The sequence below is a fragment of the Apteryx mantelli genome, chromosome 2 (genome assembly GCF_036417845.1).
Source record: "Apteryx mantelli isolate bAptMan1 chromosome 2, bAptMan1.hap1, whole genome shotgun sequence".
In the NCBI taxonomy this organism is placed as follows: domain Eukaryota; kingdom Metazoa; phylum Chordata; class Aves; order Apterygiformes; family Apterygidae; genus Apteryx; species Apteryx mantelli.
In genome coordinates this window covers 126,460,909-126,484,999 of record NC_089979.1, presented here as the reverse complement: position 1 = coordinate 126,484,999, position 24,091 = coordinate 126,460,909, and the positions used below count along the sequence as shown (strand labels likewise).

The 24,091-nt window shown below is 38.1% G+C and overlaps 1 protein-coding gene across 4 annotated transcripts in view; it reads left to right on the top strand.

The window, feature by feature from the left end:
* Nucleotides 1–24,091, top strand: part of RARB (retinoic acid receptor beta) — a 337,815-nt gene that overhangs the window by 48,417 nt on the left and 265,307 nt on the right. The window contains exons 4-5 of one of the 4 annotated variants that reach the window (XM_067291497.1): nucleotides 19,779–19,829; nucleotides 21,947–22,029. The exons of the other annotated variants lie outside the window; for them this stretch is intronic. The gene's annotated coding sequence lies outside the window, so the exon portion shown is untranslated. The remainder of the gene's footprint in view (nucleotides 1–19,778; nucleotides 19,830–21,946; nucleotides 22,030–24,091) is intronic. 4 annotated transcript variants of the gene reach the window in all.

Here is a 24,091-nt window from a genome sequence, read left to right as displayed (position 1 = left end):
CCTGCTTGAAATATCAAGGCAAGAAAATGGTATGATAAAAATCCAAAGTTGAGGTGAAATTAACTCAGCATCAGTTTTCTTGCTGGTCTTGAACCAACCATCAGTTGCCACTCCATTAAAGGTACTTTAAAGAGAAGGGTAGAGTAGTTCTGTTTAACACTAGACTTTTGTTTCTCCTTGGAGAGTATGCAAAATTTCCTTTATAATATTTTCTCCATTTTTACTGGCATTTAAAACAATCCTTTTTATTCTGCCAGTTGCAATTAAAGTGATTTTAGAAAAAGTAAGAATTGAAGAAGAAATTTTCAGTCATGATCAAAATTTTGAATGTTTGGGTAACTTGGTTTTTCACTTTTGCTTTCATTTTTGCTCTTTGTAATGCCATCTGGAATATATATCACAGACTGTCCTCTTTCAAATCTACCAACATCTTAACTTGGAAGGCTCCTCCCCCCCCCCCCCCCCCCAAAGTATTGATAACCAAATACTGCAGATACAAATCACAGGAGTAGTTTGACTGCACATTCTTTCAAATTTTGGGTAGTTAGATATATCAAACTTTCCAGTTTCTAGATGCTCACTAGTCACTTGCAATTCAGTTGTTCTTTGGTAAAGTCGCATTTTTGGCATAGAAAAGAGGAAGTCCTCAAGTGTCAAAGAATGTTAAACAATAGTAAATGGAGACAAAGGGACGATCTCTGAGGAGCTGTTGCTTTCCCTTTTTTTCTTTTTGCTTTCACTATCCTATCTTCCTACAAACTGCTAAGACTAATGAGACCAGCTAGTGTCATTGAATGTGATCCTAATAGGAAGGATATTCCTTGGCAGCTTGGGGATTTAACACTTGGGAGATTGATTGTTAGCAAATGTGCCGATTTGCATAGTTGAGTGAGAATTTACCTCTTTTTGCAGAAGACATCAGTCAGTTTGACTAAAACTAAAGGTTGTAAATGTCTTCTCCCTGAGATTCTGAATTCATTGCATTATCTAATCAACTTTTGTGTCGTATGGCAGTAGCCCTGAGGAAGTTCTTGAGTGAGATATCAGAACTTTCCTTTCAGCATCTTCGTATAAGAAGGTATCACTGAAGGTGAACTGTAGTGAATTCAAATTGTGGGAATGAAGAAAATAGTCTTCAAATACTTGTCTAGATTGCTTTGTTTCAGGGAAGAGCCACAAAGTGTATAGTGCGTTTCGGAAATGCACTAAGATGTATTTCTTAAACCAAAGACTTCTCAAAATTCACCCTTTTTAAAAGGTCACAGGAAAGGTCAGTGCATTTCTAGTTCTGCGTTTCTAGGATGATCTTGTAATAGAGAGTTTTTCAGTTTGTATCTTTGGTTTGCTCTTACTCACAGGGGATGTGGTCTCTTGAGTGTATTGAGAATCAGCTTCAATCAAAACTAGAAATAGTGTTTTTTTATTTACAGATTTCTGGACATGTAGCCTAAGTGAAGTATTGCAAGAAACTTCAGTTTAGATTCTCCTTCTTCCATTGTTCAGATACTTCCAAAAATAAAATACTAGTACAGTATTTCTGCACCTGGATTTTGACTATAACAGATGAGAAAAAGAATGCATGGTAGGTAGAATTTTTCTGTTCTGTTTCTACTCTTTAAACTCTGTAAATTTATGGGCAGGTTACCTTACATCTGTCTGTCTCTCTAGCTATTGTTGTGTGTGAAAGTGTATGTAAAGCTAGACTATATATATCTATATTTTTTTCTTCTTAATAACAGTGTGCACTAGGACTGTACCTAACCCTGGGAGCCCTTGTAACTATGGTAGCCAAGAGTATAAGAGGCTAGATGATGTTAGATAGCTTTCACTTTTCCTTTTACTGATCATAGTTGTGAGAACAGCAACTCTATAATATTCAGATCTTTTCATCAAGAAATAAAATGTTTTTTAACTTTGATAAATTGTATTCAGACTGTATTGCTGTACAGGCAGCTTTTTCTGTTACCTTTGTTCTAGAGATTTTGGGGAGTGTTTTATACCATCCTCAGCCTGATATAATGGCTAGATGCACTTTTGGAAATCTCTAGGCTTCATTCCATGGCACAGTGGTGCCCATTAAGAGCATTTATGCCTAGGAAAATAATGCATTCCTGAGCAACTGGTGTGGAAATCCATTTCAGTGTGTGCTCTGAGTTGCAAGGAGAGGTAGACCAAACATGCATTTTTTTAGGAATGTTACTGCAGTTGTTTGCCAATTCTTGACAAACAATTGGTGGAATCTTCCTTATTATTGTAGTTTCTTACTGAGAGATGAGGGTATCCTGAACTCAGGGGATAATCACAGGCTTTGCTGATTCAGCTATCCACCAGCAGTCCTGGGATGACTATATCCCAGGGACGGGGATGAGCGAATATGGATCTTCTGCAGTCAGAAGAGTATTCTTCCAGTGCTCAGATATCCTAAGGTCATAAGGCTGAGCCTTGGAAATAGTCCTGGTGATTGCTTTACAAGGTAGGCACATCATTACAACAGGTCTGTCCTCTCCGTCTTTTGGCAGTGGCCTGGAGAAAACCTTGGTCAGCAAGCGCTGAATACCTTAACACCAGTAACTCAAATGCCCTCAGTCCAGGAAGCACTGACAGCCTCCTCCATTCTCCTTGGAGAACGCAGGTGGAATCTGACAATCGCTTAGAAAAGCAAGAAATTGCTTACTTTGTGTAACTGATCCAGTTTTCATCTGTGCTAATGTGGAGTATGGTCAGAGGTTCTCTGCATTGATGAAGGGGTGGAGAGGCTGTTGAGCCTGCCCTGTCCCATTTGCCCCAGCTGCAGTGGTCAGAGGGCTCCTGGCATATGGACATAGTTCCACGTATTTGTGCTCTTCCAAAGTCATTAACTGATCTTCACCCTTGTTTACTGCCCATGGTGTCAGACAGCTTGAAGAGCATGCTGATGTTCAAATTTAAGGGGCAAGAAAGAATATGCTTTATTTATTTATTTTTATTATGGACCTTCAAGAAAGAGGTAGTTTCTGCTCTTGTTAGGGTGCTGTTCCTGCATTATGTCTTATGCTGTAGATATGCAGAAGCACTTTTAAGGATGGACATTAGAAATATATGTAAATATACACTGTCACCAGGGAAGATTGCTGTTGAATTTTTTGATTTGTTTCAAGAGATCTCTGTTCGTATGCAGATGACGTGCCAGTCTTATTGAAGATATGGAGGAAGTGAAGTTAAAACATGAAAAAGTACTTTTTAAAGTCTTCTACAGTACTGTATCATCTCTAACTTAATAATGGAGACCTGTCAAAGCAGATAGGAATGTGTTTCTTTGTATTTTTTTTAAAGCAGACTTTATTTGTGTTTCATTTTCAAAGTGGCACTGTAATTTTTTGTTTTTTATGAGTCCCACTTTCCAGTATGGCACCATTGCTAGGTACTTCACACTGTAGATACTACAGCTGTGTTAATTAAATAGATATGTCACAGCACTGAAGCCAGTGCCTGCTGCCACTGTACACAGGCAGCGAAGAGCTACAGCAAACAGAGCTTTGCAGAAACATTAGCAACGTAATACCAATTGTAGTAAAACACAAGCTATGGTATAAAAATAGTGGGACAAAAGATGATGCTTTGTGTGCATTTATTGCAAATAAGTATAAAATATGTGAAGTGTGCATTCATTATATCATAAAACAGTTATTACTGATTATGATAAATCAATAAACTGGGTTTCAGATAAATGTTAGCAATCTCAGTATGGAATGTGCGGAACATTTTCTTTCCCTATAGCTCCCCCTCTTTCCCCCCACAGTGTTGAGGTGTCTCAAATGTGGTCAGAAAGATCCTTTAAAATTTTCAAGAGGAGGCATGTTATCTCTCATACCTGGACTGAATTTGGAAACATCATCCTGTACGTTTACTGTCCACTGTGACATTCATATGTCATAGCCCCCACTTCCTGTGTAAAATGCTGATGAATGTTGCTGTGTGTTTCAAAGGCCTGCAGTGCTCCACTCAAAAGCGGCTGTATTTCAGTGACTGGCAGAATATTCCCTTTCTATGTGCTGCTTCTTTTCACAAGGTTCATGTTAGCTATAACTACTGAGGACAAAATGTTCTTCTAGGCTATGACTTAAGTTTGTTCCAGACCCAGTGATGTAGATATGCTGTGACAGAGGAGCCGAGGCGGTCTCCATGAGTATGCTTTTTGTCTCGGAGCCTTTTGTTCTGATGGAAATTGTTAGTAGATTGCAGAATTTTTTCCCTAAAAGGATCAAAGTGTTATCTACAGCTGCTGGGAAGGCTACTGAGGACAGCAGTAAAAGCTGAACCTCCAGAAAGGGTGGAAATGGAGTAAATCCCAACACAAGCTTCTCTCTGTGGTTTTGAAGCTGACTGGCATGTTTTCATGTAGCAGATGGTGCCAGCAACATTTTGCTGTTTGTTTGTGAACTACTTGCAGCTTTGCAGAGCAAAGACAGTGTGGGGCTGTTCAAAATGGCAGTATTACCATGGCAGAAAATGGAAAGAGTCATTGGCTTCTTTAGAGCAAAGATTGCTAGATTACATGTTAAAAATAATTCTTGGCACTTGTGTAAATATTAACTTGTTTGTTGCAGGCGGCAATGAAAGAGCTGTATAAGTATCATTAATTCTATATTAAATTGTTCAGAATTGAATAATAATATGGAACTACTATTTTAAAATCCTACCCTATTGTGCATGGTATGGGGATTCTCAAAGCATTTGGAGCTGATAAACATCAAATTTCCAGATACTTTCAAAGAATCTCGATATAAGTATATGAGAAGCCAAATTAGAAGTTTGATTGCAGAGTCTTGTTAGCTACGGAATTGCATGGGCTGGCAAAAAAACATTTTATTTTATGAAGTCCCCAAGATCCTTTTTTAAAATTTTGTCTTAAGAAAAGGTACGCTGCTCAGTCTTGATTCTGCGAACACCTGAACATGTGAGTAACACATAATTAGACCCAAGGAACTCAATAAATAAATATTAATAGGCCCAAAGATTGCCCTGATTGTATGTTATTTCTGTTACATTGTTTAAGCAGGAGATTAATTTTTTTTTTTGCTTTTTAATTTAACTTCTTCAGGATATAGCAGATATTATTGTTCAAAGAGCATGTGTTATTTCACAGGAATTGTGCTGCACAATATTGTAGGTCCTCAGTGAACGTTATAATACCGGCACTTGCGCAGGGATGGCTAAGTATCAGGCTTTGCTCTGTCATACAAGCTGCCTGGAGGAGTGAGAGGACCTAAGGCACTCCACAAAGCAGTGTGGAGGTGCTATTGTAGTCCTACATGAGAATACATTTTGAGGAAAGTTTCATGGAAAGACTGTCTTTTTCTGCTTAATTGCCTCAGCCTTCTCTCTGCTGTGTCCCAGCTAATACAGTTGTGTTTATAAATTTGGGAAAATGCAATTGTCCAGGTAGAAGACTGTGGGGTAGGTGGAAAACGAGAGGTGGAAGGAAGGCTGTGGCTTCTCGTTACTCACATTCACTTTCACTTACTCATCATGTTGGGAACAATCCGTTATCAGGGCTCCATTCTCCTTCATCAGAAACCTCGGGGAGGGCAGTTAGGACAGCTGCCCATCATTCTGTTTGCACTGCATTGCCACTGCCTTAAGAGTGGGTGGTTGTCAAGACAAGGGTTTTCTTCCCAATCTCTAGTCCTACCTACTCCTGTGCTACCTAGGTTCTGCTCAGAAGTGTGGGAAATCAAGATCATCAAGGCTGTCCAAGGAGTTTGGAGAGCTTGGTTGCAAAAGGGTCCACATAAACATGTGAAAAGGGTTCAGTGGAGGTGGGTTTTTTTTTGTTTTTTGTGAGGGTATTGGTTGGGGGGGAGAAGGGAGATAAATAGTGTGAGCCATGAGATAATTTGGACCCAGAGACTAGAGGGATAGTACTAATACATCCAAATTGGTTAGCCGTGACAGGGCAGCTAAGTCAGTATTAACTCTTCACAAAGTAGCTTCAGAAGTACTGAGTAGGATTTGGAAAGTGTCTAGTGTAAAGAAGGGTGCTCTGCTTTAGGTGTCCAGCTTTGCAAATGTTTGCCCTAAGCTTACAAACAAATGCCAGAGTCTGTTAAAATACATGTCCAGAATACTTTCTTGCAAAGCTTTGTGAAGTGATTGGATACACTGAAAGGAAAGGTCTCCCAATCTAGACAGGAAAACAGACTGACCGACCATCTGACCTCGTGGGAATGGCAGACTGTGCCCCAGGCTTGGTCTGTGGTGGTTCTGGACATCCCCTCACAGTGCCTCTTAAAAAAATGGTTGATAATAAGAAACTAGTGGCTGAAAGTCATGACTTTTGGGGCTGGTTTTCATGCTATGTGTGATGGGAAGCGGAGACTGATAAATAAGCATTCTTTTAGCTGGTTTTTGAGTGCCATGTATGGATTTTGTGCAAGGTTGCTGGATCCATGATAATTATGATAGCTTTCTGCTGACTCACTGTGTTGTTTTCATTTACATATCACTCTTGTGGTGTTGTATATAAAATCAATTAAATTAGTTCGTTAAAAAATCCTTTAGTTAGCTACAGAATTACATACATTCACCTCTGTCTGTTTTGAGATGCTGTATAATCTTGATGCTAGGATTTTTGTTCTTTACCCAATGTTCTGTCTCCCTTTGTCTTCTTTCTCCCTTTTTTATTTTTCCCCTTAGTTATTGTCATATTTTAAAATTAAATTGTAAGCACTACAGGTGTGACTGTTTGTCACTCTTTTGCAAAGAATCCTTTTTCAATGTTGTCCAAATTGTAAATAGTAGGTATAAAGAACGAAGAGGAGTAGGAATAGCAAACTGAATCATACATGCAGAGGGATGAAAATTTGAAGACCATTTTATATATACAGAGAGAGGGAGGGAGGGAAGGAGGAGGTGGACATTGGGTCTCCCCTTTTCCTCCCTGTATTAAAACTAATCAGAAATCAGAGTCATCTTAGAAAATGCTGCTTGTGCATTCTGCCCAGTGAGAATAGCCAAGTAAGAGAAACCAACCCTAAGTTTCCAAGGAATGAGAAAATCTCAGAACTCCCTATCCTGACTCTTGGGCAGATTCTTCTTACATCTTTTGAACAAAAATTTTGAATGCTTTAATGAAATGTAATAAATTTTTAACATTTGTCAACTTTTCACAAGAAGGCCAAGGGGTCTTTGCCTTTTTCTTACCCTCACAGCTCTTTAAAAGAGAGATGCTCTTGAATTTCTTTGACTTTAAAAACTGTTTGTGATGATATGAAGTCAGACAGGGTGAGGAGAGACGGAAAGAGAAGAGGCAGGTGTTGTGAATCTTTGAGCAATTTCTATTTCTGGAATAGGATAGCATTTAAAAATAAAATATTCTAATATAGTTTTACTACTATAGTAAGTGCTGTGGGTTTCACTAGACTTCAAGCTTTTTTTTTTTTTCTCACCCTCAGTTCAAATCTGTAGCAAACTTCAGTGCGCTGTCCTACATGTTATACTGAGTTGTGTCTTTGGAGATGTGATACGGTCTGAGATTATTCAGTGTGACAACACTTAACATAATTCAGTTCAGTGCACTGAGAAGTAGAATGGTAGGTTATTTATTTTTTTATTTTTTACTAGAGTGGGTACCCATCCATTGTCACTCTAGTTACCACAGATTATCTGATAAGAACATAAGAATATAGGAGTTGCCATAGCAGATTAAGCCAGTGTCCATCTAGCTCACTGTCCTTTCTCTGAGAGAGGCCAGAACCAGCTGTTTTGGATAGAAGTGCAGAAAGCCCTACAATAAACTTTTAAGTGTCTTTCACGTTGTGGTGTTTTCTTCTTAACTCCTGTCAGTTAGGCTTTGGTCTCTGCCTTGTAGTGAGAGGACTTAAATCTCCTGCGTTTTTTAAATCCTCTCTGATGTAACACTTTTTTTTTTTTTTTAATTTTATCTATCTAAACCTTATCTGAATCCAGCTGCACTTTTGATGTCAGTGTGGTGTGGTAGCAGTGCATTCCACAAGGTATTTATACATTATAAATAGGAATGTCTAATGTATCCTGTCCTGTTCACCTCAAATATGCCTTCTATTAGATATCTCATTCTTAAACTAAAAGGATTCCCATCGGTGTTTCCAGTTTCTACCCTGCAGGATTCTTTCAGTGCCTGTAATAATTCTAACAATTCTTCATATCTGCACTTTGCTCTTGTGACAAGAACAGAACACAATATTTCAGGTAAAGCGTGTACAATCATTTTATATAATAGCAACACTGTCTTTCTATAACATTTTATTGTTCCTGTGTTGTTGTTATTTCTTTTGTTAGAGAAGCTACCTATGTGGCATGAGTTAACACTGTATGAATGCAAAGGGCATTGACTTTAAAACATAGCCCAAACAAAATGTACAAGAGTATGGAAATGAGGAAATAAGAGGAAAAGAGATGCTTACAGTCAGTACTATCTGTTAAATAAGTTGTATTTCAGATACCTGAAAATAGTGCTAAGATTGTTACAGCAGTGAGAGATTGGATCTTAAATGTATATCAGGCCTAGAGAGCAATAGTAAGAGCCCCTTTTTCATTAATTTTTTGGTATAGTATTTGCATATTTCAAACTAGTATTTATGTAGTTTATCATTTGTGCACTCCCTAGCTTAAGACTCTTATTTCTTCATGTTCTTAATCAACCCAGTTACGTTCATATGTGATGAAAAATTATACTTAATGCAGACTTAAACTTTGCAGCTTGCTACTTCTGTTGGCTCAACAGCCATAATTCAAAGGGTGTGTTTTTGTCTAAGGAGTTGAGAATCCTTACTATTATCTTTTGGTGCTCTTCCCATACAGATGTTTTTAGGGGATAATGCTCTCTAATTTTTCTCTTTCTTTTGTTCCTCTTTTTCTTCTTCTTTCCCCTCTTTTCATTTATACCATGAACTTGCATTTTTTTAAATTAATCTAAAACTGTTAGTCTTAAAAGCAGCCAGCATAGTCTCATATGGCTGGTATTCATTTGCATGTATGCGGAAATGCCTTTGCTCAGAGTATCTGGAGATTGCAGCAACACCCACTCTTATGGCTTCAATCTAGTAATCGATAGTGGTCCCTTGAATGCAGCTGTACCTGTGTAGGACCCCTTGGCTTCATTGCACACCCTCAGCATTGGCTATAGCATAGGGACTAAAGTAATCAAAAGAGGAGTAGTAATTTTAACAAAAAATGTTTTGTTTATGATGAAGCACAATGATTTCAACTGTTGGAGGGAAATGACTTCTTTCGTAACGTAGTGTTCCACCTATAAATCTGACTGCAACTTCGTTGGATTGTTTTTCTACAAAACTGGCAGCCTCCACTGTCCACTTTCTTAGACTCTAAAATAAATAATGAAAACTACTATAAACACAGGATTTGATATTGATTTTTTGGAGTTTAAGATAATCTGAGGTCTTCAGAGATCAGTATCCTTTACTGTCATACACGTATGTATGCTGCTGCTATAAAAATAAATAACTGAAGCTCTTTAAGGTCTAGTTTGTGAAAAAGATGAAACATTTATTGGCCACTATGTTTTGAACATTGTATTTCTGAAGCTGAATTTGATGCTTTGTGTCCCATAAAATAAAAATGATGAGATTGAACTTAGTAATCAAAAGAAAAGAGCTCAATGTGTCACTCTGTTGCTAGCATTCCTGGCGGCTGGTTGAACCAAGCCTTACTTCTAATACACTTTTATAAATTTTTAATGATATTTAATGAATCAAAAATTGAGAAGCCGTGGAGATTAGTTATGTATCTGATTTTCCCCACCACCACCCCTTCTGGTGTTGTGCTGTGGTGCACTTGCAGTTTCTCAGATGCGGCTTGCAGTCCAGCTGTTCTCTTTGCAGCATTTTGCATGTCTTTAGTGGATATTAGGGTATGGTTCAGTGATATTAATTTTGAACTTCTCACGTCAATAGATATTATAAACACAGGAAGAAAGAAATAATGCTATTTTCATTATGTATAATTTGGAGTTCTCTGAAACTAAGACCTATTCAGCTCGGGGCAGTCTTGTTTGCTAGGTCGTATTTTTTCAGCCCTGACCCATCCCACCAGGTGCCGCTCTAATGCAGTGATGTTTGAAGCCTGCAAGGAAATGGAAAGATATACAGTCCCAAACTACTGATTAATACAAATAAAAAGGTAAAGGAAATTGCAGCCTGTACCCTGTGACCTGACCAAGCCATTGTAAGTCATCAAGGAAGCCTTGATGAATCAGGAGCAATCTCCTAAATATCAGAGGCCAATATGGCTCTGCAGAATATTGTACCTACTGAGATACAGATTTCTACAGTGTGACCAAATTACAGCATTGATTTGAAAGGAGAGGGAAAGGAAACTTAGGAGTCAAGCCACAGAAATAAAAATGATTCACAGGGAAGTGGCTCAGCAGCTTACTGTTAGTTTTGCCTCTCCAAGTTACGTGATCCATGCCAATAGGCATGTCTGCACAGCACAGAGGAGCATTCAGTTCTCTGCCTGCCCCGAGCATGGTGGTCTCTGTTACTCAACATGTATTGCTGGTGGCACCTCAGAAGTGGCATTTCGGCAGGCGAGAAATTGCGTAAGGCAAAATTTATGCTATAAATTGAAAGTGAACTTTCTGCTGGCCACCCAAGTGGTCTTGCATGCACTATTAAGTAACCCGGATTACTCTTGCTTGTGCATCCTTCAGGTTTCTGGCAGTGCAACAGAAGGAGATTGTATGACACTACCTAAAATAGTACACATGTACTAAGTGTGTGAGGAAAACTCTCATGCTGTATTTAAATGGCCACATACAGATGAAAAGAATATAGGATCAGATGTCTTTCAAAAATTGGCTATTGTATTGAGCTGATGAATTGCTGGTTTGTTCCACCACCTTTTCAAGAAGATGGGCTCCAATAAAGTAATAGGAAATGAATTACCTGTGAGGTCGTTGGTCAGTTATTAGTGGATTCCACAATACATTCAAAACTACTGCAGTAACAGGGTTTGTAATGTCTCATGCTTACACTTGTAATTTTCAGTTTCTTCCTGTTCCTGGAGAATCTAAAAAGCACCAGGTCCCTGCTGGGCAGGAGGACAGGCTTTGGGTGAGATCCCCTCCCAACACTTGGCTCTCTTATCCCACACAGGCAGGTGTCAAGATACAGTATCCTCATTTTGTAACTTTATCAACAATAATATTTCCAGCAGTTTGTTCCTTGATAGAAACAGTGTTTCTTTCATCAAAACTCATAATGATGTGAGGCCTCCTCAGTTTACTATGCACACAGTCACTGGGAGAACCAGAACTTCAGAGATGATTATGTGAGCAGCTAACATGATTCACCAGCTAGACTAGAGGTATTCCAGTCTGTGGTTGATACATGTGTGTGTGTGCGCATTATATAGGCGTATGTGTATATGTGTGTGTATTATGTGTATATATATATAAATTCTTTTTTTATTTTTATCATAGGAGGATGCTGCAGTTCTTGAAAGGATAGGAGGGGATGATGGAAGTTGAATTGAACCTGAATTTCAGAAAGATCAGTTGGTGATGGCAAGGTTGAATTCATTCTTTGTTGATACAGTTAGAATACATAAAGCACCTGAAGTGTCGGTTCTGCTGAGATGGAAGAATTTGTAGAAAGAATACTTTCTAAGCCCCCTTCTTTAGGCTGGTGTTCTCTTTCCAAAACTGTCCAGAAATAGTAGAGCCACAGTAAGAAAATGAGAATCCTATTTCTAGGAATTTGTTAGACTAAATATTTCTCATGCATATTTATTTAGAAGGCCTTTTAGAACCTCCCCTTGTAGGACATGCAGTCATTTATCTGATCTGCGAATGAAAGAAAAAGTAGTTGATGTCATCTGCCAAAATGAACCATACGGACTAGCCATCTTCAGAAATCTTGTCTATGATAACTTGAGACATTGAATTTGTACCATGTTAATTTATTTTGGATTACTGCAAATTTTAGAGAGCCCTTTATATGAGGGGTTAATACTCAGTCCCAATGCTATTTTCTCACATTGCTTTTAAACAATGTTGCACATGTTAGTGCAGCCTGCAAACCTCATATGTGCCAGACAATTGCACTTGAGGCTGCAAGCCTGCGTTACATCTCTTCTGGCAATTATATCTGAAACACCGTATTTTGACAGAGTTATTCATGATGTACAACCCTGTCAATACAACCCTAGCTGCCTGAGTGTAAATAGTTTGCATTCACAGAGTTGGAAGGTCTGACGTAGTTTAAGTAATTGGATTGTTGGAAGGTTGAAATAGCTCGGACTGGGATATTTAGGCCAGACCTTCTTTTGATTGACATAAGACAGTATTCAGATCACTGCTTTTGAAGGCTTGCATTTCAGTAGGCACACTGTACATGAAAAAGTGTGCAGTATACGTTAATGACTTTTAACTCTTAAATTTTATTAAAATTCTTCCTTTGAAATTTGACAGTGGAAGCTGGCTGAAGTTAAAAGGGAACTTTTAAGCCCAAAGCAAAAATACTTTAAACCTACATATCCAGAATAAATCTCAACTGCTAATCAGATTATATAGGATATTTTCAGATGTTAATTTTAATTAACGTTTTATTTAACAACAACTACAACAACTTTTGAGCATCTACTACTCTTCTAGCAGTGTTAAAGTGTACTGCAATCAGGAATTCATGACTGCACACAGACATCTGGAGCCAGAGACTCAGCTGGCATGAGGTGAATCAGAGTAGAGGTTTTTGAAGTCAGTGAAGTTGCTCTGATTTACACCCTCTTAGGATCTACCGTATGAGATCAGTGGCTATCCAGAATTATGTATTCTGGGTCAAATCTAATGAACCCAGAAGAGTCAAAGGACTTCAGAGAGGGTACTGTTTGTTTCAAAGGTTGATTGGACCTCACTCTATCTATGTTGAGTGCTCCCCATAGTTCGATTAGTGGGGGGCATTCTTTACATGTTTCTGGATTAATTCAGTTTTGCTTTCAACTTTGATTTTTTCTTTTAAGAAATCAGATGGCTTTAGAATAATTCCCTGCTGCCCTCAAAATCCCTAAATCTCTTTCCTGTTTCTCATGTCTTCAAGGTATTAAGTGTTCTTCCATAGAGTAGAAGTTAGTGTGTCTGGCTCTGTGTGTTTAATTTCACTGTATTAAGTAAAAGTCATTTTAAAATTGTTTTATTTAGAAATAGATACATTTTGCACAACTCACTAATGCTCAGGGGTAAGGATAGTTGGTATTTGCTGACTTACAGCTACATTAAATACTTTTGAATATCATAACCCAAATGTAAAATTGCATCTTACTGCAATATTTAAGAAGCCTGGCTGTGGAGAGTCTCCACGTTAATGAACTTTGTGTCTGAGGATATTTGCCTTTCCAGCTGCTGAACTTGAAAACTGAAGCGTGAGCTCCCAGTATATTGGTCCCTAACCCATAGTAAACCACCCCATAAGCTAGGTTGACAAAGGAGAGTGCAGTAATGTTGTCAACAACACATTGTTTGTGCAGTATGCGTACGGTACTTTGTGGGACCATAGACCTGTTAAAGAGGCTGGTGTGAGATTTAACTTGCAAAACAGCGCTCTAGTACATGCAGCTGCATCCATTTATTCTAGGACTGATATTGCTGCACTGTTGCCAAGTACCAAGTCACAAGGCAAAGTTCACTTGTCTGGAAGAGTGTCTCACTTTATTACAGAAGGTCTGTAGTGGACAAAGTCAGGGAATTTCCATATCAGGTTCGCTACACTTAGTAGTCACCTACTGGCCTGCTTTTGAGACAACCTAAGAGAGTGATCACTGAATCACTGGAGTGGTCTCAAATATACTGTCTGAGGTCATGGAAAGGATTATCCCTTCTGAACTGCATCTCTTATTTCTCTGCCTATTTATCTGAGCTTCGTGAAGAAGGCAATGACTCTCACCTAGAACAAAAGAGAAGGGTTATGTTTTACACAGGCATATTTTCTTGGGAGCCCAGTGAGAGATTTTGTCTTGAGTATACACAATAACAAAGTTTTTTAATACTTCTATAAGATGCTGACATTGTCTATATCTTTTGATCTGTTGAATCTGAAGTATCTGATATGTTACGGGATACGTCATAGGATTTAAACTAAGCAATCTAATAGGGTGGTTACTGGGAAATGTATATTAGTGGGAACATTAATGTGCTCTCTTTGTATTGAAACCAGTTTTGACAATGTTTATGTAGCTCCTGGGCTGAACGATGATGCTAGTATGAAAGAGGCAGATTGTTTAGCTGAAAGGAGTGTTGAAACATATCATGTCTGTATTACTGGCATTAATGTTTTATGTGCTCACTGTGTTTCTAGGAGTGCATCTCTATGTGGGATCACAATAATTTCTGATCAATTGGGCTTTTTGTAAGAAAATATAACTGTGCATAAAAAACTCAAGTTAAAATGCAAGGTAGCTAGCTCTTCATTGCATGGAAACCAATTAGAGCATAGTTTATTACCCACCTGAGGTTTGAAAAGAAAAATGTTCCAGTAAAAAGGTTCTTGATCAACAAAATGTGAAAGGACTTAGCAATTTTAGTTCACTAGGATTTGGCTAATGTGATTGTCCTCCTTTCAGAGCAGGGCGTAAATCCTTTGCATCAAGGTACAGACTTCAGTCTCTGCATGAAGACATGTCTCTTGGAAATACAATTAAGTAGTTGTCTGTTAGGAGTGGAGGGGGAGAACGTTTCCTGTCTAGGAGGAATGCAGTTCTTTGTGGACTAAATCATGTCTGATGTATTGTCAAGGGATGAAGGGACAAAGGACTTATAAAAGGAACAAATAATACACTAAGAAGCCCAGAAGAAGGGCAGAGGAATGGCAGTTTTGCAGTTGTTTCACCCACTTTGTCATAACTCTCCCCCCCCCCCAAAAAAAAAAAAACGGGACAAAAAGAGAAGTGAAGGTTTTGCCACCATCATTAATACAGATTCATGGCTAACTGTCATGGAATTATTCCATTATTAAAATTTTATTGTGCGTTGTTTTTTTCCCGAGGCAGAAATGTACTTGCGATGTTTTGAAATGGCAAAACTGATCTCAGTTATGATTTTGATCTTGGCCACCAGTCATGTTAGAGCCCAGCCCAACCCTTAAAACAGATTCAGCATTGCTTATTATATTGGTTGCTGCAAGAGTTCCATTCTGCTCTGGTTCAAGCATGTTTATTTTGTTGGTACGAATGATACTTTGGAGAAGTGGGTTTAGTTTCTCTAAAAAAAAAAAAACAAAACCAAAAAAACCCCCCAAAAAGCAAAAAAAACCCTAATAATTTGGGGTGGGTTTTTTTTACATTCCCTCAAAAGATTCTGAATGAATTTTTCAGAATGAATAGTATGCATAACAGGAGTAAGGAATAGGAAACCAAAATCTATGAGATCCTTTTGTTCCCCTGCCCCCCCACCAATGCCAGAGTGACACAAATTCATTTATGCACACGCGCATACACACATTTACGCACAAATAAATGGAGGAATAGATAGTGTAGCTGGAATGAAAGAACCCTGCTATTTTAGATTGAAGTGCCTGTCACTGACATTAATTTAGATGTAGTATTAGGGAGCCTCTTAAAGGTCAGGTTTCCCCTGGAGCGTTAGTTTACCCTGGACATTTTTACAGATGATGTGCTAAAGATGTAATGCATCTAATAACTACATCTTGGCTTCATCTACTTGATTCATCAAATACCTTCCTGCTCCAAACTGAGTTTTCAATGACATGCTATATGTGAAATATTGGAAGACAGCATGTTAGTACTGTATGAATTATAACTGAATGTTTTATTAGAGGTATGCAAAAAGGTGAGGAAATAAAGATACAGGTCATTTATTGCATGATTCTAGTGGACTATTGCTTCTTGAAAATAGGGTCCTTTCATTGTTTGATTAAGGGAAGATGGTTATGAATGGCAGCTGCCATTTCCTGTGAATGTGGTGGTCTCAGATGCCTACTGCTTGGCTCTTTTACTGGGTGAACAGCATGATTACTACCCATGCAGATGGGTTGAGCGTATTGTGCATAAAGCATAGCATATACAGCCAAATAATATTTTATGAATTCATGCAAAGCCATCGGTAGTTAAGTGTGTTGTTATCACAAAGATAGAGCCTAATTTTTGCAGTGATTCTGTGGCCTCCTGCTAATACAGATGCTTAATCCATTTTAAGGGCTCTTTTAACTTGATTGTGAAGACCATAGTTGACCAGAAACCAGAACAGAGCAGCCCTGAGGTTAAGAAGATTGTTTGCTTCATAAGGATCAGTTCATCTTTACTGTTTGACACAGATATTGTTATAGTGTAACACTTGCACTGAGCTGTATGCTCTGCCCTTGTCAATGGGAACTTTATCTGAAGATCAAAAGCACAAAGATGATTTTTAGTAGCAAACTGGGATTCAAATTAGTTGGGTTAGAATGACATGTGCCAAAGAGCAGGGCACTGATGCAGTTTAGGAATCATGGGATCTCCTCTCCTCCCTACTCACTTGCTCACTGTGGTAAGTAGCCCATCTGTAAAATCGGTTTTAATGACAAGTTTGGTAAAATTCTTTGAGATCATTATATGCAAATGCAATGCAGATATGAAATGTTACTTCACCAACTGAAATTGTTCTCTGCATCACAGAGCTACTGCTGTGTATTTCTGCAATGCTAGCTAGGGTGTGAAGTACCTTCTAAGGTACTAGAATAAATACAGTTTCACTGGATGAGGAAGAGGACTGAGTTATGGATGGTTAGCAAAAGGGATCTATGTTCTTTTTTTGAATTGCAGATCTGTTACTCTGTCCATAGTTGCATCCCTGAAGGAGGGCTATTTTTTGTCTATGTAGATCCCACTGATCATCTGGTTTTCCCCTGCTCCCCTAGGTGAGGGCAAAAGCAGTGGAATAGTGTGGAATCAGGTCTCACTCTTTGAAAGTGCCCTGTACCAAATGCATTTACTTTAGCTTGGGCTGAAGACTAGACTGTGTGTTCTTTGTGCAAACTTTGTTCTTAAAACTCTAAAACAAAGTACAGCCTCGCCTTTGTGGGTTTTTTCTTTTTCCTAGAACTGCCTTTTGTATTTATTGGCAAGAAAATAGCATTGCTCTTAAGGATCTTAAAGTCAGTTCTGCTTCTGCAGCCTTGGAGCTGCTGTTACATTAAAAGAAAAGCATTTAAATATTGAAACAGTTTCTGAAGTAAAGAGGTTTGAATTTATGATTGATTTAAAAGTGATCTGTGTTTAAACTTTGAATGGGAATAAAATAGTGTCTTGTTCAAATATTGAACTAGTTTTAAAGTTAAATGGCTTGAACATAGAACTGTCTCATGGGAAATTGTGTTCTCATTTCAGCTTCTGAGTTCTCTTGCATATTGTACTATACCTCATTTTACTCATGCTGCAGTATTTGCTTAGGCTGTACCAAAAAGAAGCACTCTGATATGATTTTATTAGCTGACTTAAACAAACCAACCAACCAACCACAAAATACAGTGGAAAAAATGAATAGAAGCGGACATTTTTTCAAGATAATGGAATTTCATCAGAATGATATAAGCAAAGAATTAGGATAGTTTTTTAAAGGAGAAGATATGGGAGATAGATAAAAGAATTTAGAAAACATTGACATTAGATGCAGTCACTGAAGTATGGTGTGATGAGAGAGAACTATGTAATTGGGAGAGATGAGTCTCTGGAGCTTGGCTGATAAACAGGTGAGCAAACTGTGATCCAGAACTGCTCACCAAACTCCTCTTAAATTTTTTGGGAGGTGGTTTTTCTTTATCAACTAATAAGCTTTAAAAGTTGTTATTTTCTGACTCATGTAAGAGGCTCACGGTTGTATTTTATAATATGTGCTGACAGTCTCTTAATTTGACTGTATGGTTGAATGTGTTTGGTTCTCTGACTCGGCTTTCACATTTGGCCATATAATGCTTAATGAAAATCTTACATCAGGTGCAGTGAGAGCTGCATTCAAGGACTAGGTGAAATGTGAAATGAGTAATGCATATGCTGTTGTCTTACTGACTGTAACACTAAGATTCCTTGTATATTTTATAGCTAAAATGTCTTTTCAGTTTCCTAACACTTGAGGGCATAATTACTTCAACTGACTAATTGACTTGATAGCCACTTTTGTATATTCTCAGTGCACATTTCTGCTTACCATGGAGTCAGATAATGGATCAGTGTGTCAGTGATATTCCTGTTAGCTTGACCCAGTTCATTTGGAGTTTGGCTTGGTTTGTGGAAAAGGAGGAACTGCGGATGGGCTGCCATTGCTGCTGCTCCCATTCCAGTAGCACCTATGCAGCAAGGACCTGATTTATGATAGCTAGAGAGGTCCTGTAGCTAGAAAGTCGCACTGGCAAATCCAGAGGTTCAGAAGAAGGTATCCTTATGACTGCAAGCAAGAGGGTTGAAGGTAAACTGTGTCTGCAGTGTTAGGTAACAGTGTGAAAAACACTCTCTGTGTTGCTGTAAGCTTCTTGAATGCATAGTGGAATGTGTTGGGTTTTTGTTTGTTTTTTGTTTTTTTTAATGTTGCCATGAATTTAAGCCACTGGCAGTGGATCTCCATTTTAAAATGAAAGATCTTTGTTTAGAGAAGGGCTGTGGGCTTTGCTGGAGGGGAAGCCATTATGGCATGTGTTCAAAACTACCAGTTTGAAATATTTGTTTCAATAATGTTGTTTTACAAGTCAACTAAAGAAAAAAAAAACCTCAAGGGCTTAACAAACATTTTAAGAACAGTGGGTTTTTAAATATTACTGTCATATGAAACCAGCAGAGAATCAGTGCAAGCTTTTCTGGAACTTAATAAATAGATGCAGATATAACTGGAAAATTATGATAAATGTAGATACCTGGGTGACTGCCATATTCTTAAAGATAAATAAGTGGAAACTCTGATCTGTGGAAACTGTCAATTCAAAAGCTACTGGTAGGACTCAGAAGCCACCTATTATAAAATTACAAAATAAATTACAAATAACATGGAGGGAAGCTCATAGTAGAAGCCATATGCTAGATAATCAGTTCAGTTGTCTGTCACAGGAAAAATCAAAATACTCCTCTCCATGGGTAGACATCCTTTTAAATTTAGCCCCAGAGGAAGGCTGGTAATTATCACTATATGATAAATAGAAACTTTCTTCAAACTTCAAGTTTCTGGCTACATTTTCTCATGCTATTGACATTTAATGCTATTTGCTTTTCTGAAGACAAAACTTTCAATAAAATTGTTTTAAAAAAAAAAGGACGGAACAACGACAAATGTTAGGCTGGCTAGCTAGACTCCTTACACGGTTGAAAACATACCACAAATCACTATGAAGTTTCAATCAGTTGGATATTTTTAATGTATTTTCCCTTCTGTCCAATAAGTCCTTTCCTTTTGAATAAACAGGGTTTTTTTGTAAGAACATTAGGCAGAAGCCAAGGGAACAGGAAGATTAAACCCTGTCTTTTTGCTTAGTGACTGCATCAGTGTTTTAGCAAAGAGGGGGATGTACTGACTAATGGACAATGTCAAGCGCTGAAATTTTGGACCTCTTGCTTAGTTTTTGAGATCCTGCCCTCCCTACTGCAGCTTGTATTTCCAGTAATTCTTTGCTGTTCAGGATATTGCACAGCCCTCATCGTAGATGTGACTTTATCTTCAATTCTGTGTCTATTAGCACTAATCACGGTGCACTCTAGGCAGGACATCCAGTTTCTGGTTCCTGAACTATATGCAGCTCCAAAAGGAGGCTTATGCTTTCTCATTCTAGGGCTCTATGGTATGGTTAGCAGGGAGATTTTGCTGGTACAGATTCTGTTGGGTAAGTATTTCTGCCTAACTGTGACTTATGTGAAATGTGCTTGGTTGTAGGAAAATGTTGGTATTTGGCTCCTAAATTCAGGAGGATTGATTACATCAAAATGAAGTGAGAGACTAGTTGACCTACAAGGAGGCTGGCATCAACACTATGGTGTCTTGATTTTTCCAACAGGTCAAGAGTGCTTTTTCACTGCATTGGAGAACAGTATTCACTGCAACCAAAAAACACTGTACTTGTTATTAGTTTGTGTGTTCTTCTCTTTATTTTATTTTTTATTGTGAAGAACCTTAGAAATATTCACATTTATTATGTTCTCTGAACTTTGAAAGTGTCAGTGGACCATAAAAACTGAGGTTCACTGTCCTCAGGTGTTCTTACGTGATGTAGCTTTCATTGAATTCAGTGAAATCACACTGATTTTTACCCATTACAGATTTGGCCCCAACCTGTGTGTGTTTGCCTGTAGATGTGTATGCATACACACACACACACACACAGTGTGCATGCACATGTGTGTGTATATATACATATATATGTATATGAAAAGAACCAAAATATACTGAGGGAGACTCCATGTCTGGAAGACTCATAAGTAGGTGAGGAGTAATTTGAAACTCCCCAAATACTATCATTAAGAACATTCTACAGAAAAGTTAGTGCTGTGAGTTTTGAAAGCGTTTTAGCTGTGCTGAGCGTCCTCATGAAGGCCTGAGAGCGCTCCTGAGCCATGCATGGCTACGCCACATATGTCACTGAGTGTTTTTTTGGAGCTCGTTTCTGGCCAAGAAGCAATTTAGAAAAATGAATCCATGTGAGATAAAGACAGTGGAAAATTTTTCTGATGAAGTCTCTAAAAGGAAAACAAAAACTTAGAAATAGGATGACAAAAATGATGTATAGTTTACACAACCTTAATTTCACCTTAGTTTAGCTCTTTTTTCTTTTTTGGTGGAGACGGGATATATAAAATAAAGTCTTGTGTGGATGAGTGTAATCCACTGAATGGTTTATGGACACACTCCTCCAGGGAGTGTTACAAGTTCACCACTGAGTGCTAGATTTTGCATTTGGATCTCTGATTTAACTGCAAGAGGTGTAAAAACTGATGCATCGAGCCAACTCCCTACTGGTTACACATCTGAGACTTAAGTGCTTCATTTGTTACTTTTAAAGCTATAGTAAATAATTTTAGACATATGAGTTTTATTTAGGAAGGCTTATTGTTTCCAGTAAATGATGACAAATCTAAACCAAATAAAACATTGCATGATATTGATAGAAATTATTATTATTACACTGGCTCCAAACCTGTTTGTCTGAAACAGTAGCCGTAAGGGACTTGTATATTTTGGTAACTCCGCTGACTTTTGTTCTGCTTCTATCTCTTTTTGGGGATCAGCCATCACAAATGCAGGAGCTATGCAGATCTGGAGATACAGTACTTTTTGTTGGATGGAGAGGATGGGTCGAATTAATAATCTAATATGTAGTCTGCTGGCAGCTCCTTTAGTACTTTAGAAGAATCATAGCACAGATGCAAAGGCAGAACAGAGTCATAGTGTTTAATGCCAGTGATAGTGATTAGTGTCAGTTATTATTGTCACAGTTACTTGATTTTTTTGTGTCCCAGAGTGTAGCTGGTGCCTTGTCAGAAGGCTATAAATAAATCCCAGATTCAGAAAGTTTGTGATCTAAGTGATAAGCTTGACAAAGAGGTGAGGAGAGAACATTATGCCAAAGAAAAAGCTTTGGTGGAGAAGAAGGTAAGGATTATGTATGCAGAATAAAGTAGTTATTTACTTTGGGCGTACGTTTATCTTAAAATAAGATGTTAAATATGTGTGGGTGGGTTTGTGAGAGTGAGTGTATGTACATTTGGAGGCAGTGTAGTAGGTCTTTACAGCTAGGTGGGAGGTGGAGAGGACTTTCCATACGCATTTTGGTAGCCTGAGGATGTAAAATGACATAGATTGAAGTGTAGACACATTAATAGTTTATGAAGTTTAGTGTCACCAGTTGGGTGGAAGAAAAAGAAGAAATATGCCAGTAGAGAGGTATCACTAAACAACAGTGTTGCCTTCTAATTGCTTTAACAGCTCCCTATACTTTTCCTGCAGGAGTTCGTCATTGTTGTATGGAGAACCGGCACTGAAAAAAATCTCACTGTCTGACAGGAGTCAGGACTAAAGGCACGTGAATGGTGGGTGATACAGGAGTGGAAGGCAACTTGCGCACTGCCAAGTTTTATCCCCTGCTGTTTCAAGATACTGTATCATATAAATTTATCAGCCTCCAGTGTAAAAAGTTTTTCCTACATGCTAGTCCCATGAGGCAGTTGTTATGGAGCCTCACCACCCTTCTGATGGTTAGAAATGTGCTTGTAAATTCCAGTCTGGAGGGATTCGTGGCCAGCTCTTAATCACTTGTTCTTATGCCAAATTTGTCTTTTAACTTAGTAGCTTCTCTGCTTCTGTGGTGCTTATCTTTGCTGCAACCCCCTGCAATTACACAGAAATTACATTCCACTCAAAATTGATTATCAAACCTTGCATAATATCTAGGCCAGACTGATGGCTCGGTAGTTCACTAGATAGTTTCCTCCCCCATTCTTAAATACAGGTATTACGTTTGCTGCTTCTCCAGTCATTTGTATGATGTCTGACTGAATAGATTTATTAAAAACTAAGTTCCCAGTAAGTTGAACTGAGAGTTCAAACCTTGTTTTTGAAGTGTCTCATTTTTTCTGCATTTATATACAGATTTGCATTTTAAACTACCACATTTTGTACAATTTGCTTCCCTTCTCTGAAAATAGAGAATTTTCTGCTGTTTGTCTCAACAAATGACAGTCAGTGTTATGGCTTAGCCAGAGAGGAAGGAATGTTCTTCAACTTCTTTGTAGGGAAGGTCTTCTGAACTTTGGAGAAGGTGAGGAATGGAGGGAAAGCAAAGGAAATCTTTGGAGTAGGGGATAAGAAAGCAGACATCAAGGGAAATAAAAAGACAGGAAAGTTAAAGAGTAAGGTCCTTACATATTATGTTTTTGAAACATTTTAATTCCCAAAACTACAAGCAATGATAAGAAAATTCCCTATTGTCTGTTACTGACAAAAAGCCAAAATTAAAATTATGAACATTTATATATGTATTGAACTGCAGGTGCACTTTCGCAGGGAAAAAACGTCTTAATGAACTCTATAAAAATGAACAAGAAAATTCTGTGGAGACTACACAAAAATGATATATTTTCCTGAAATAGTGCAGAATAACTCTGTAGGTCATCTTTTCATCTAAATGTTGGTTATTTAATTTTCCCAAGAGAAGAACACTTTGATTCTGATGGCCATGTGTCTCATGCAAAACAATTGATTAGGATACACTTTCCAAACTTCTTTTCTTTGATAGTGAGAATATATATATTTTTTCTCCATGCCCTGGAAGATTATTGAATAGAGGTATTATTGCAGTTGGTGTGTCATTTTACTGTACTTCAGTTCATTTAGTCCCAGGTGTACTACGTGTGTGTTCAGTCTAAGGGAGGGCATGGGAGCCTTGCCAAGCCCTTCAGTTATTCTTGGCTCATAGCCTAAGCACTACATTTTTCTAACTTATGAAATGAATTTCAACTTGTAACCTGTGGCACTTTCAAGGTCGTGATTGGAAGGTGTCAGGTGTGCTTTAAGAATAGCGCAGCAAGGAAAGGATCCATTTTAAAATGGTTTAAAAAAAAAAATTTTTTTAATAATTGCTGGCTAACAAATAGCCCAGAAAGCAAACTAGCATAAACTCTTCAACACCTCTCCAAATTCAACAAAACTGACATTTATAGCTTTATTGTAGCAGAGACATGGCATTTGGATTCAGATTGTTTGGACTGCAGAGTGTCCGTATAAATAGCTATGATTGACTTTTGTATGGAGCACATCTGGAAGCAATTTATGGCATTCCAGCTAGATTAAAGCATGTTTTAAAGGCATTTCACCAGTCTTTTTTTCTTCTTTTTTCTGGCTATGGTGAATAAAGTTTCAAAGACAGTTTAGCTGCTGTTTCTGTTAACATGGGCCATAGTGAAGTCAAATTAAGGGCAACTGGGGAAAATGGTGCATTTGTTTGTTTTGTTTTGTTTCCCAGAATAGAAGTGAGTGTTACTGGAACTATATTCTCTTTTGGAAGGAAAGGTAGGGCATTTGACACCAGGAAACTTGCACGCTGAAAACAAGTGATCTAAACAAGCTTGAGATGCTGAAAGTACAAACTCATGA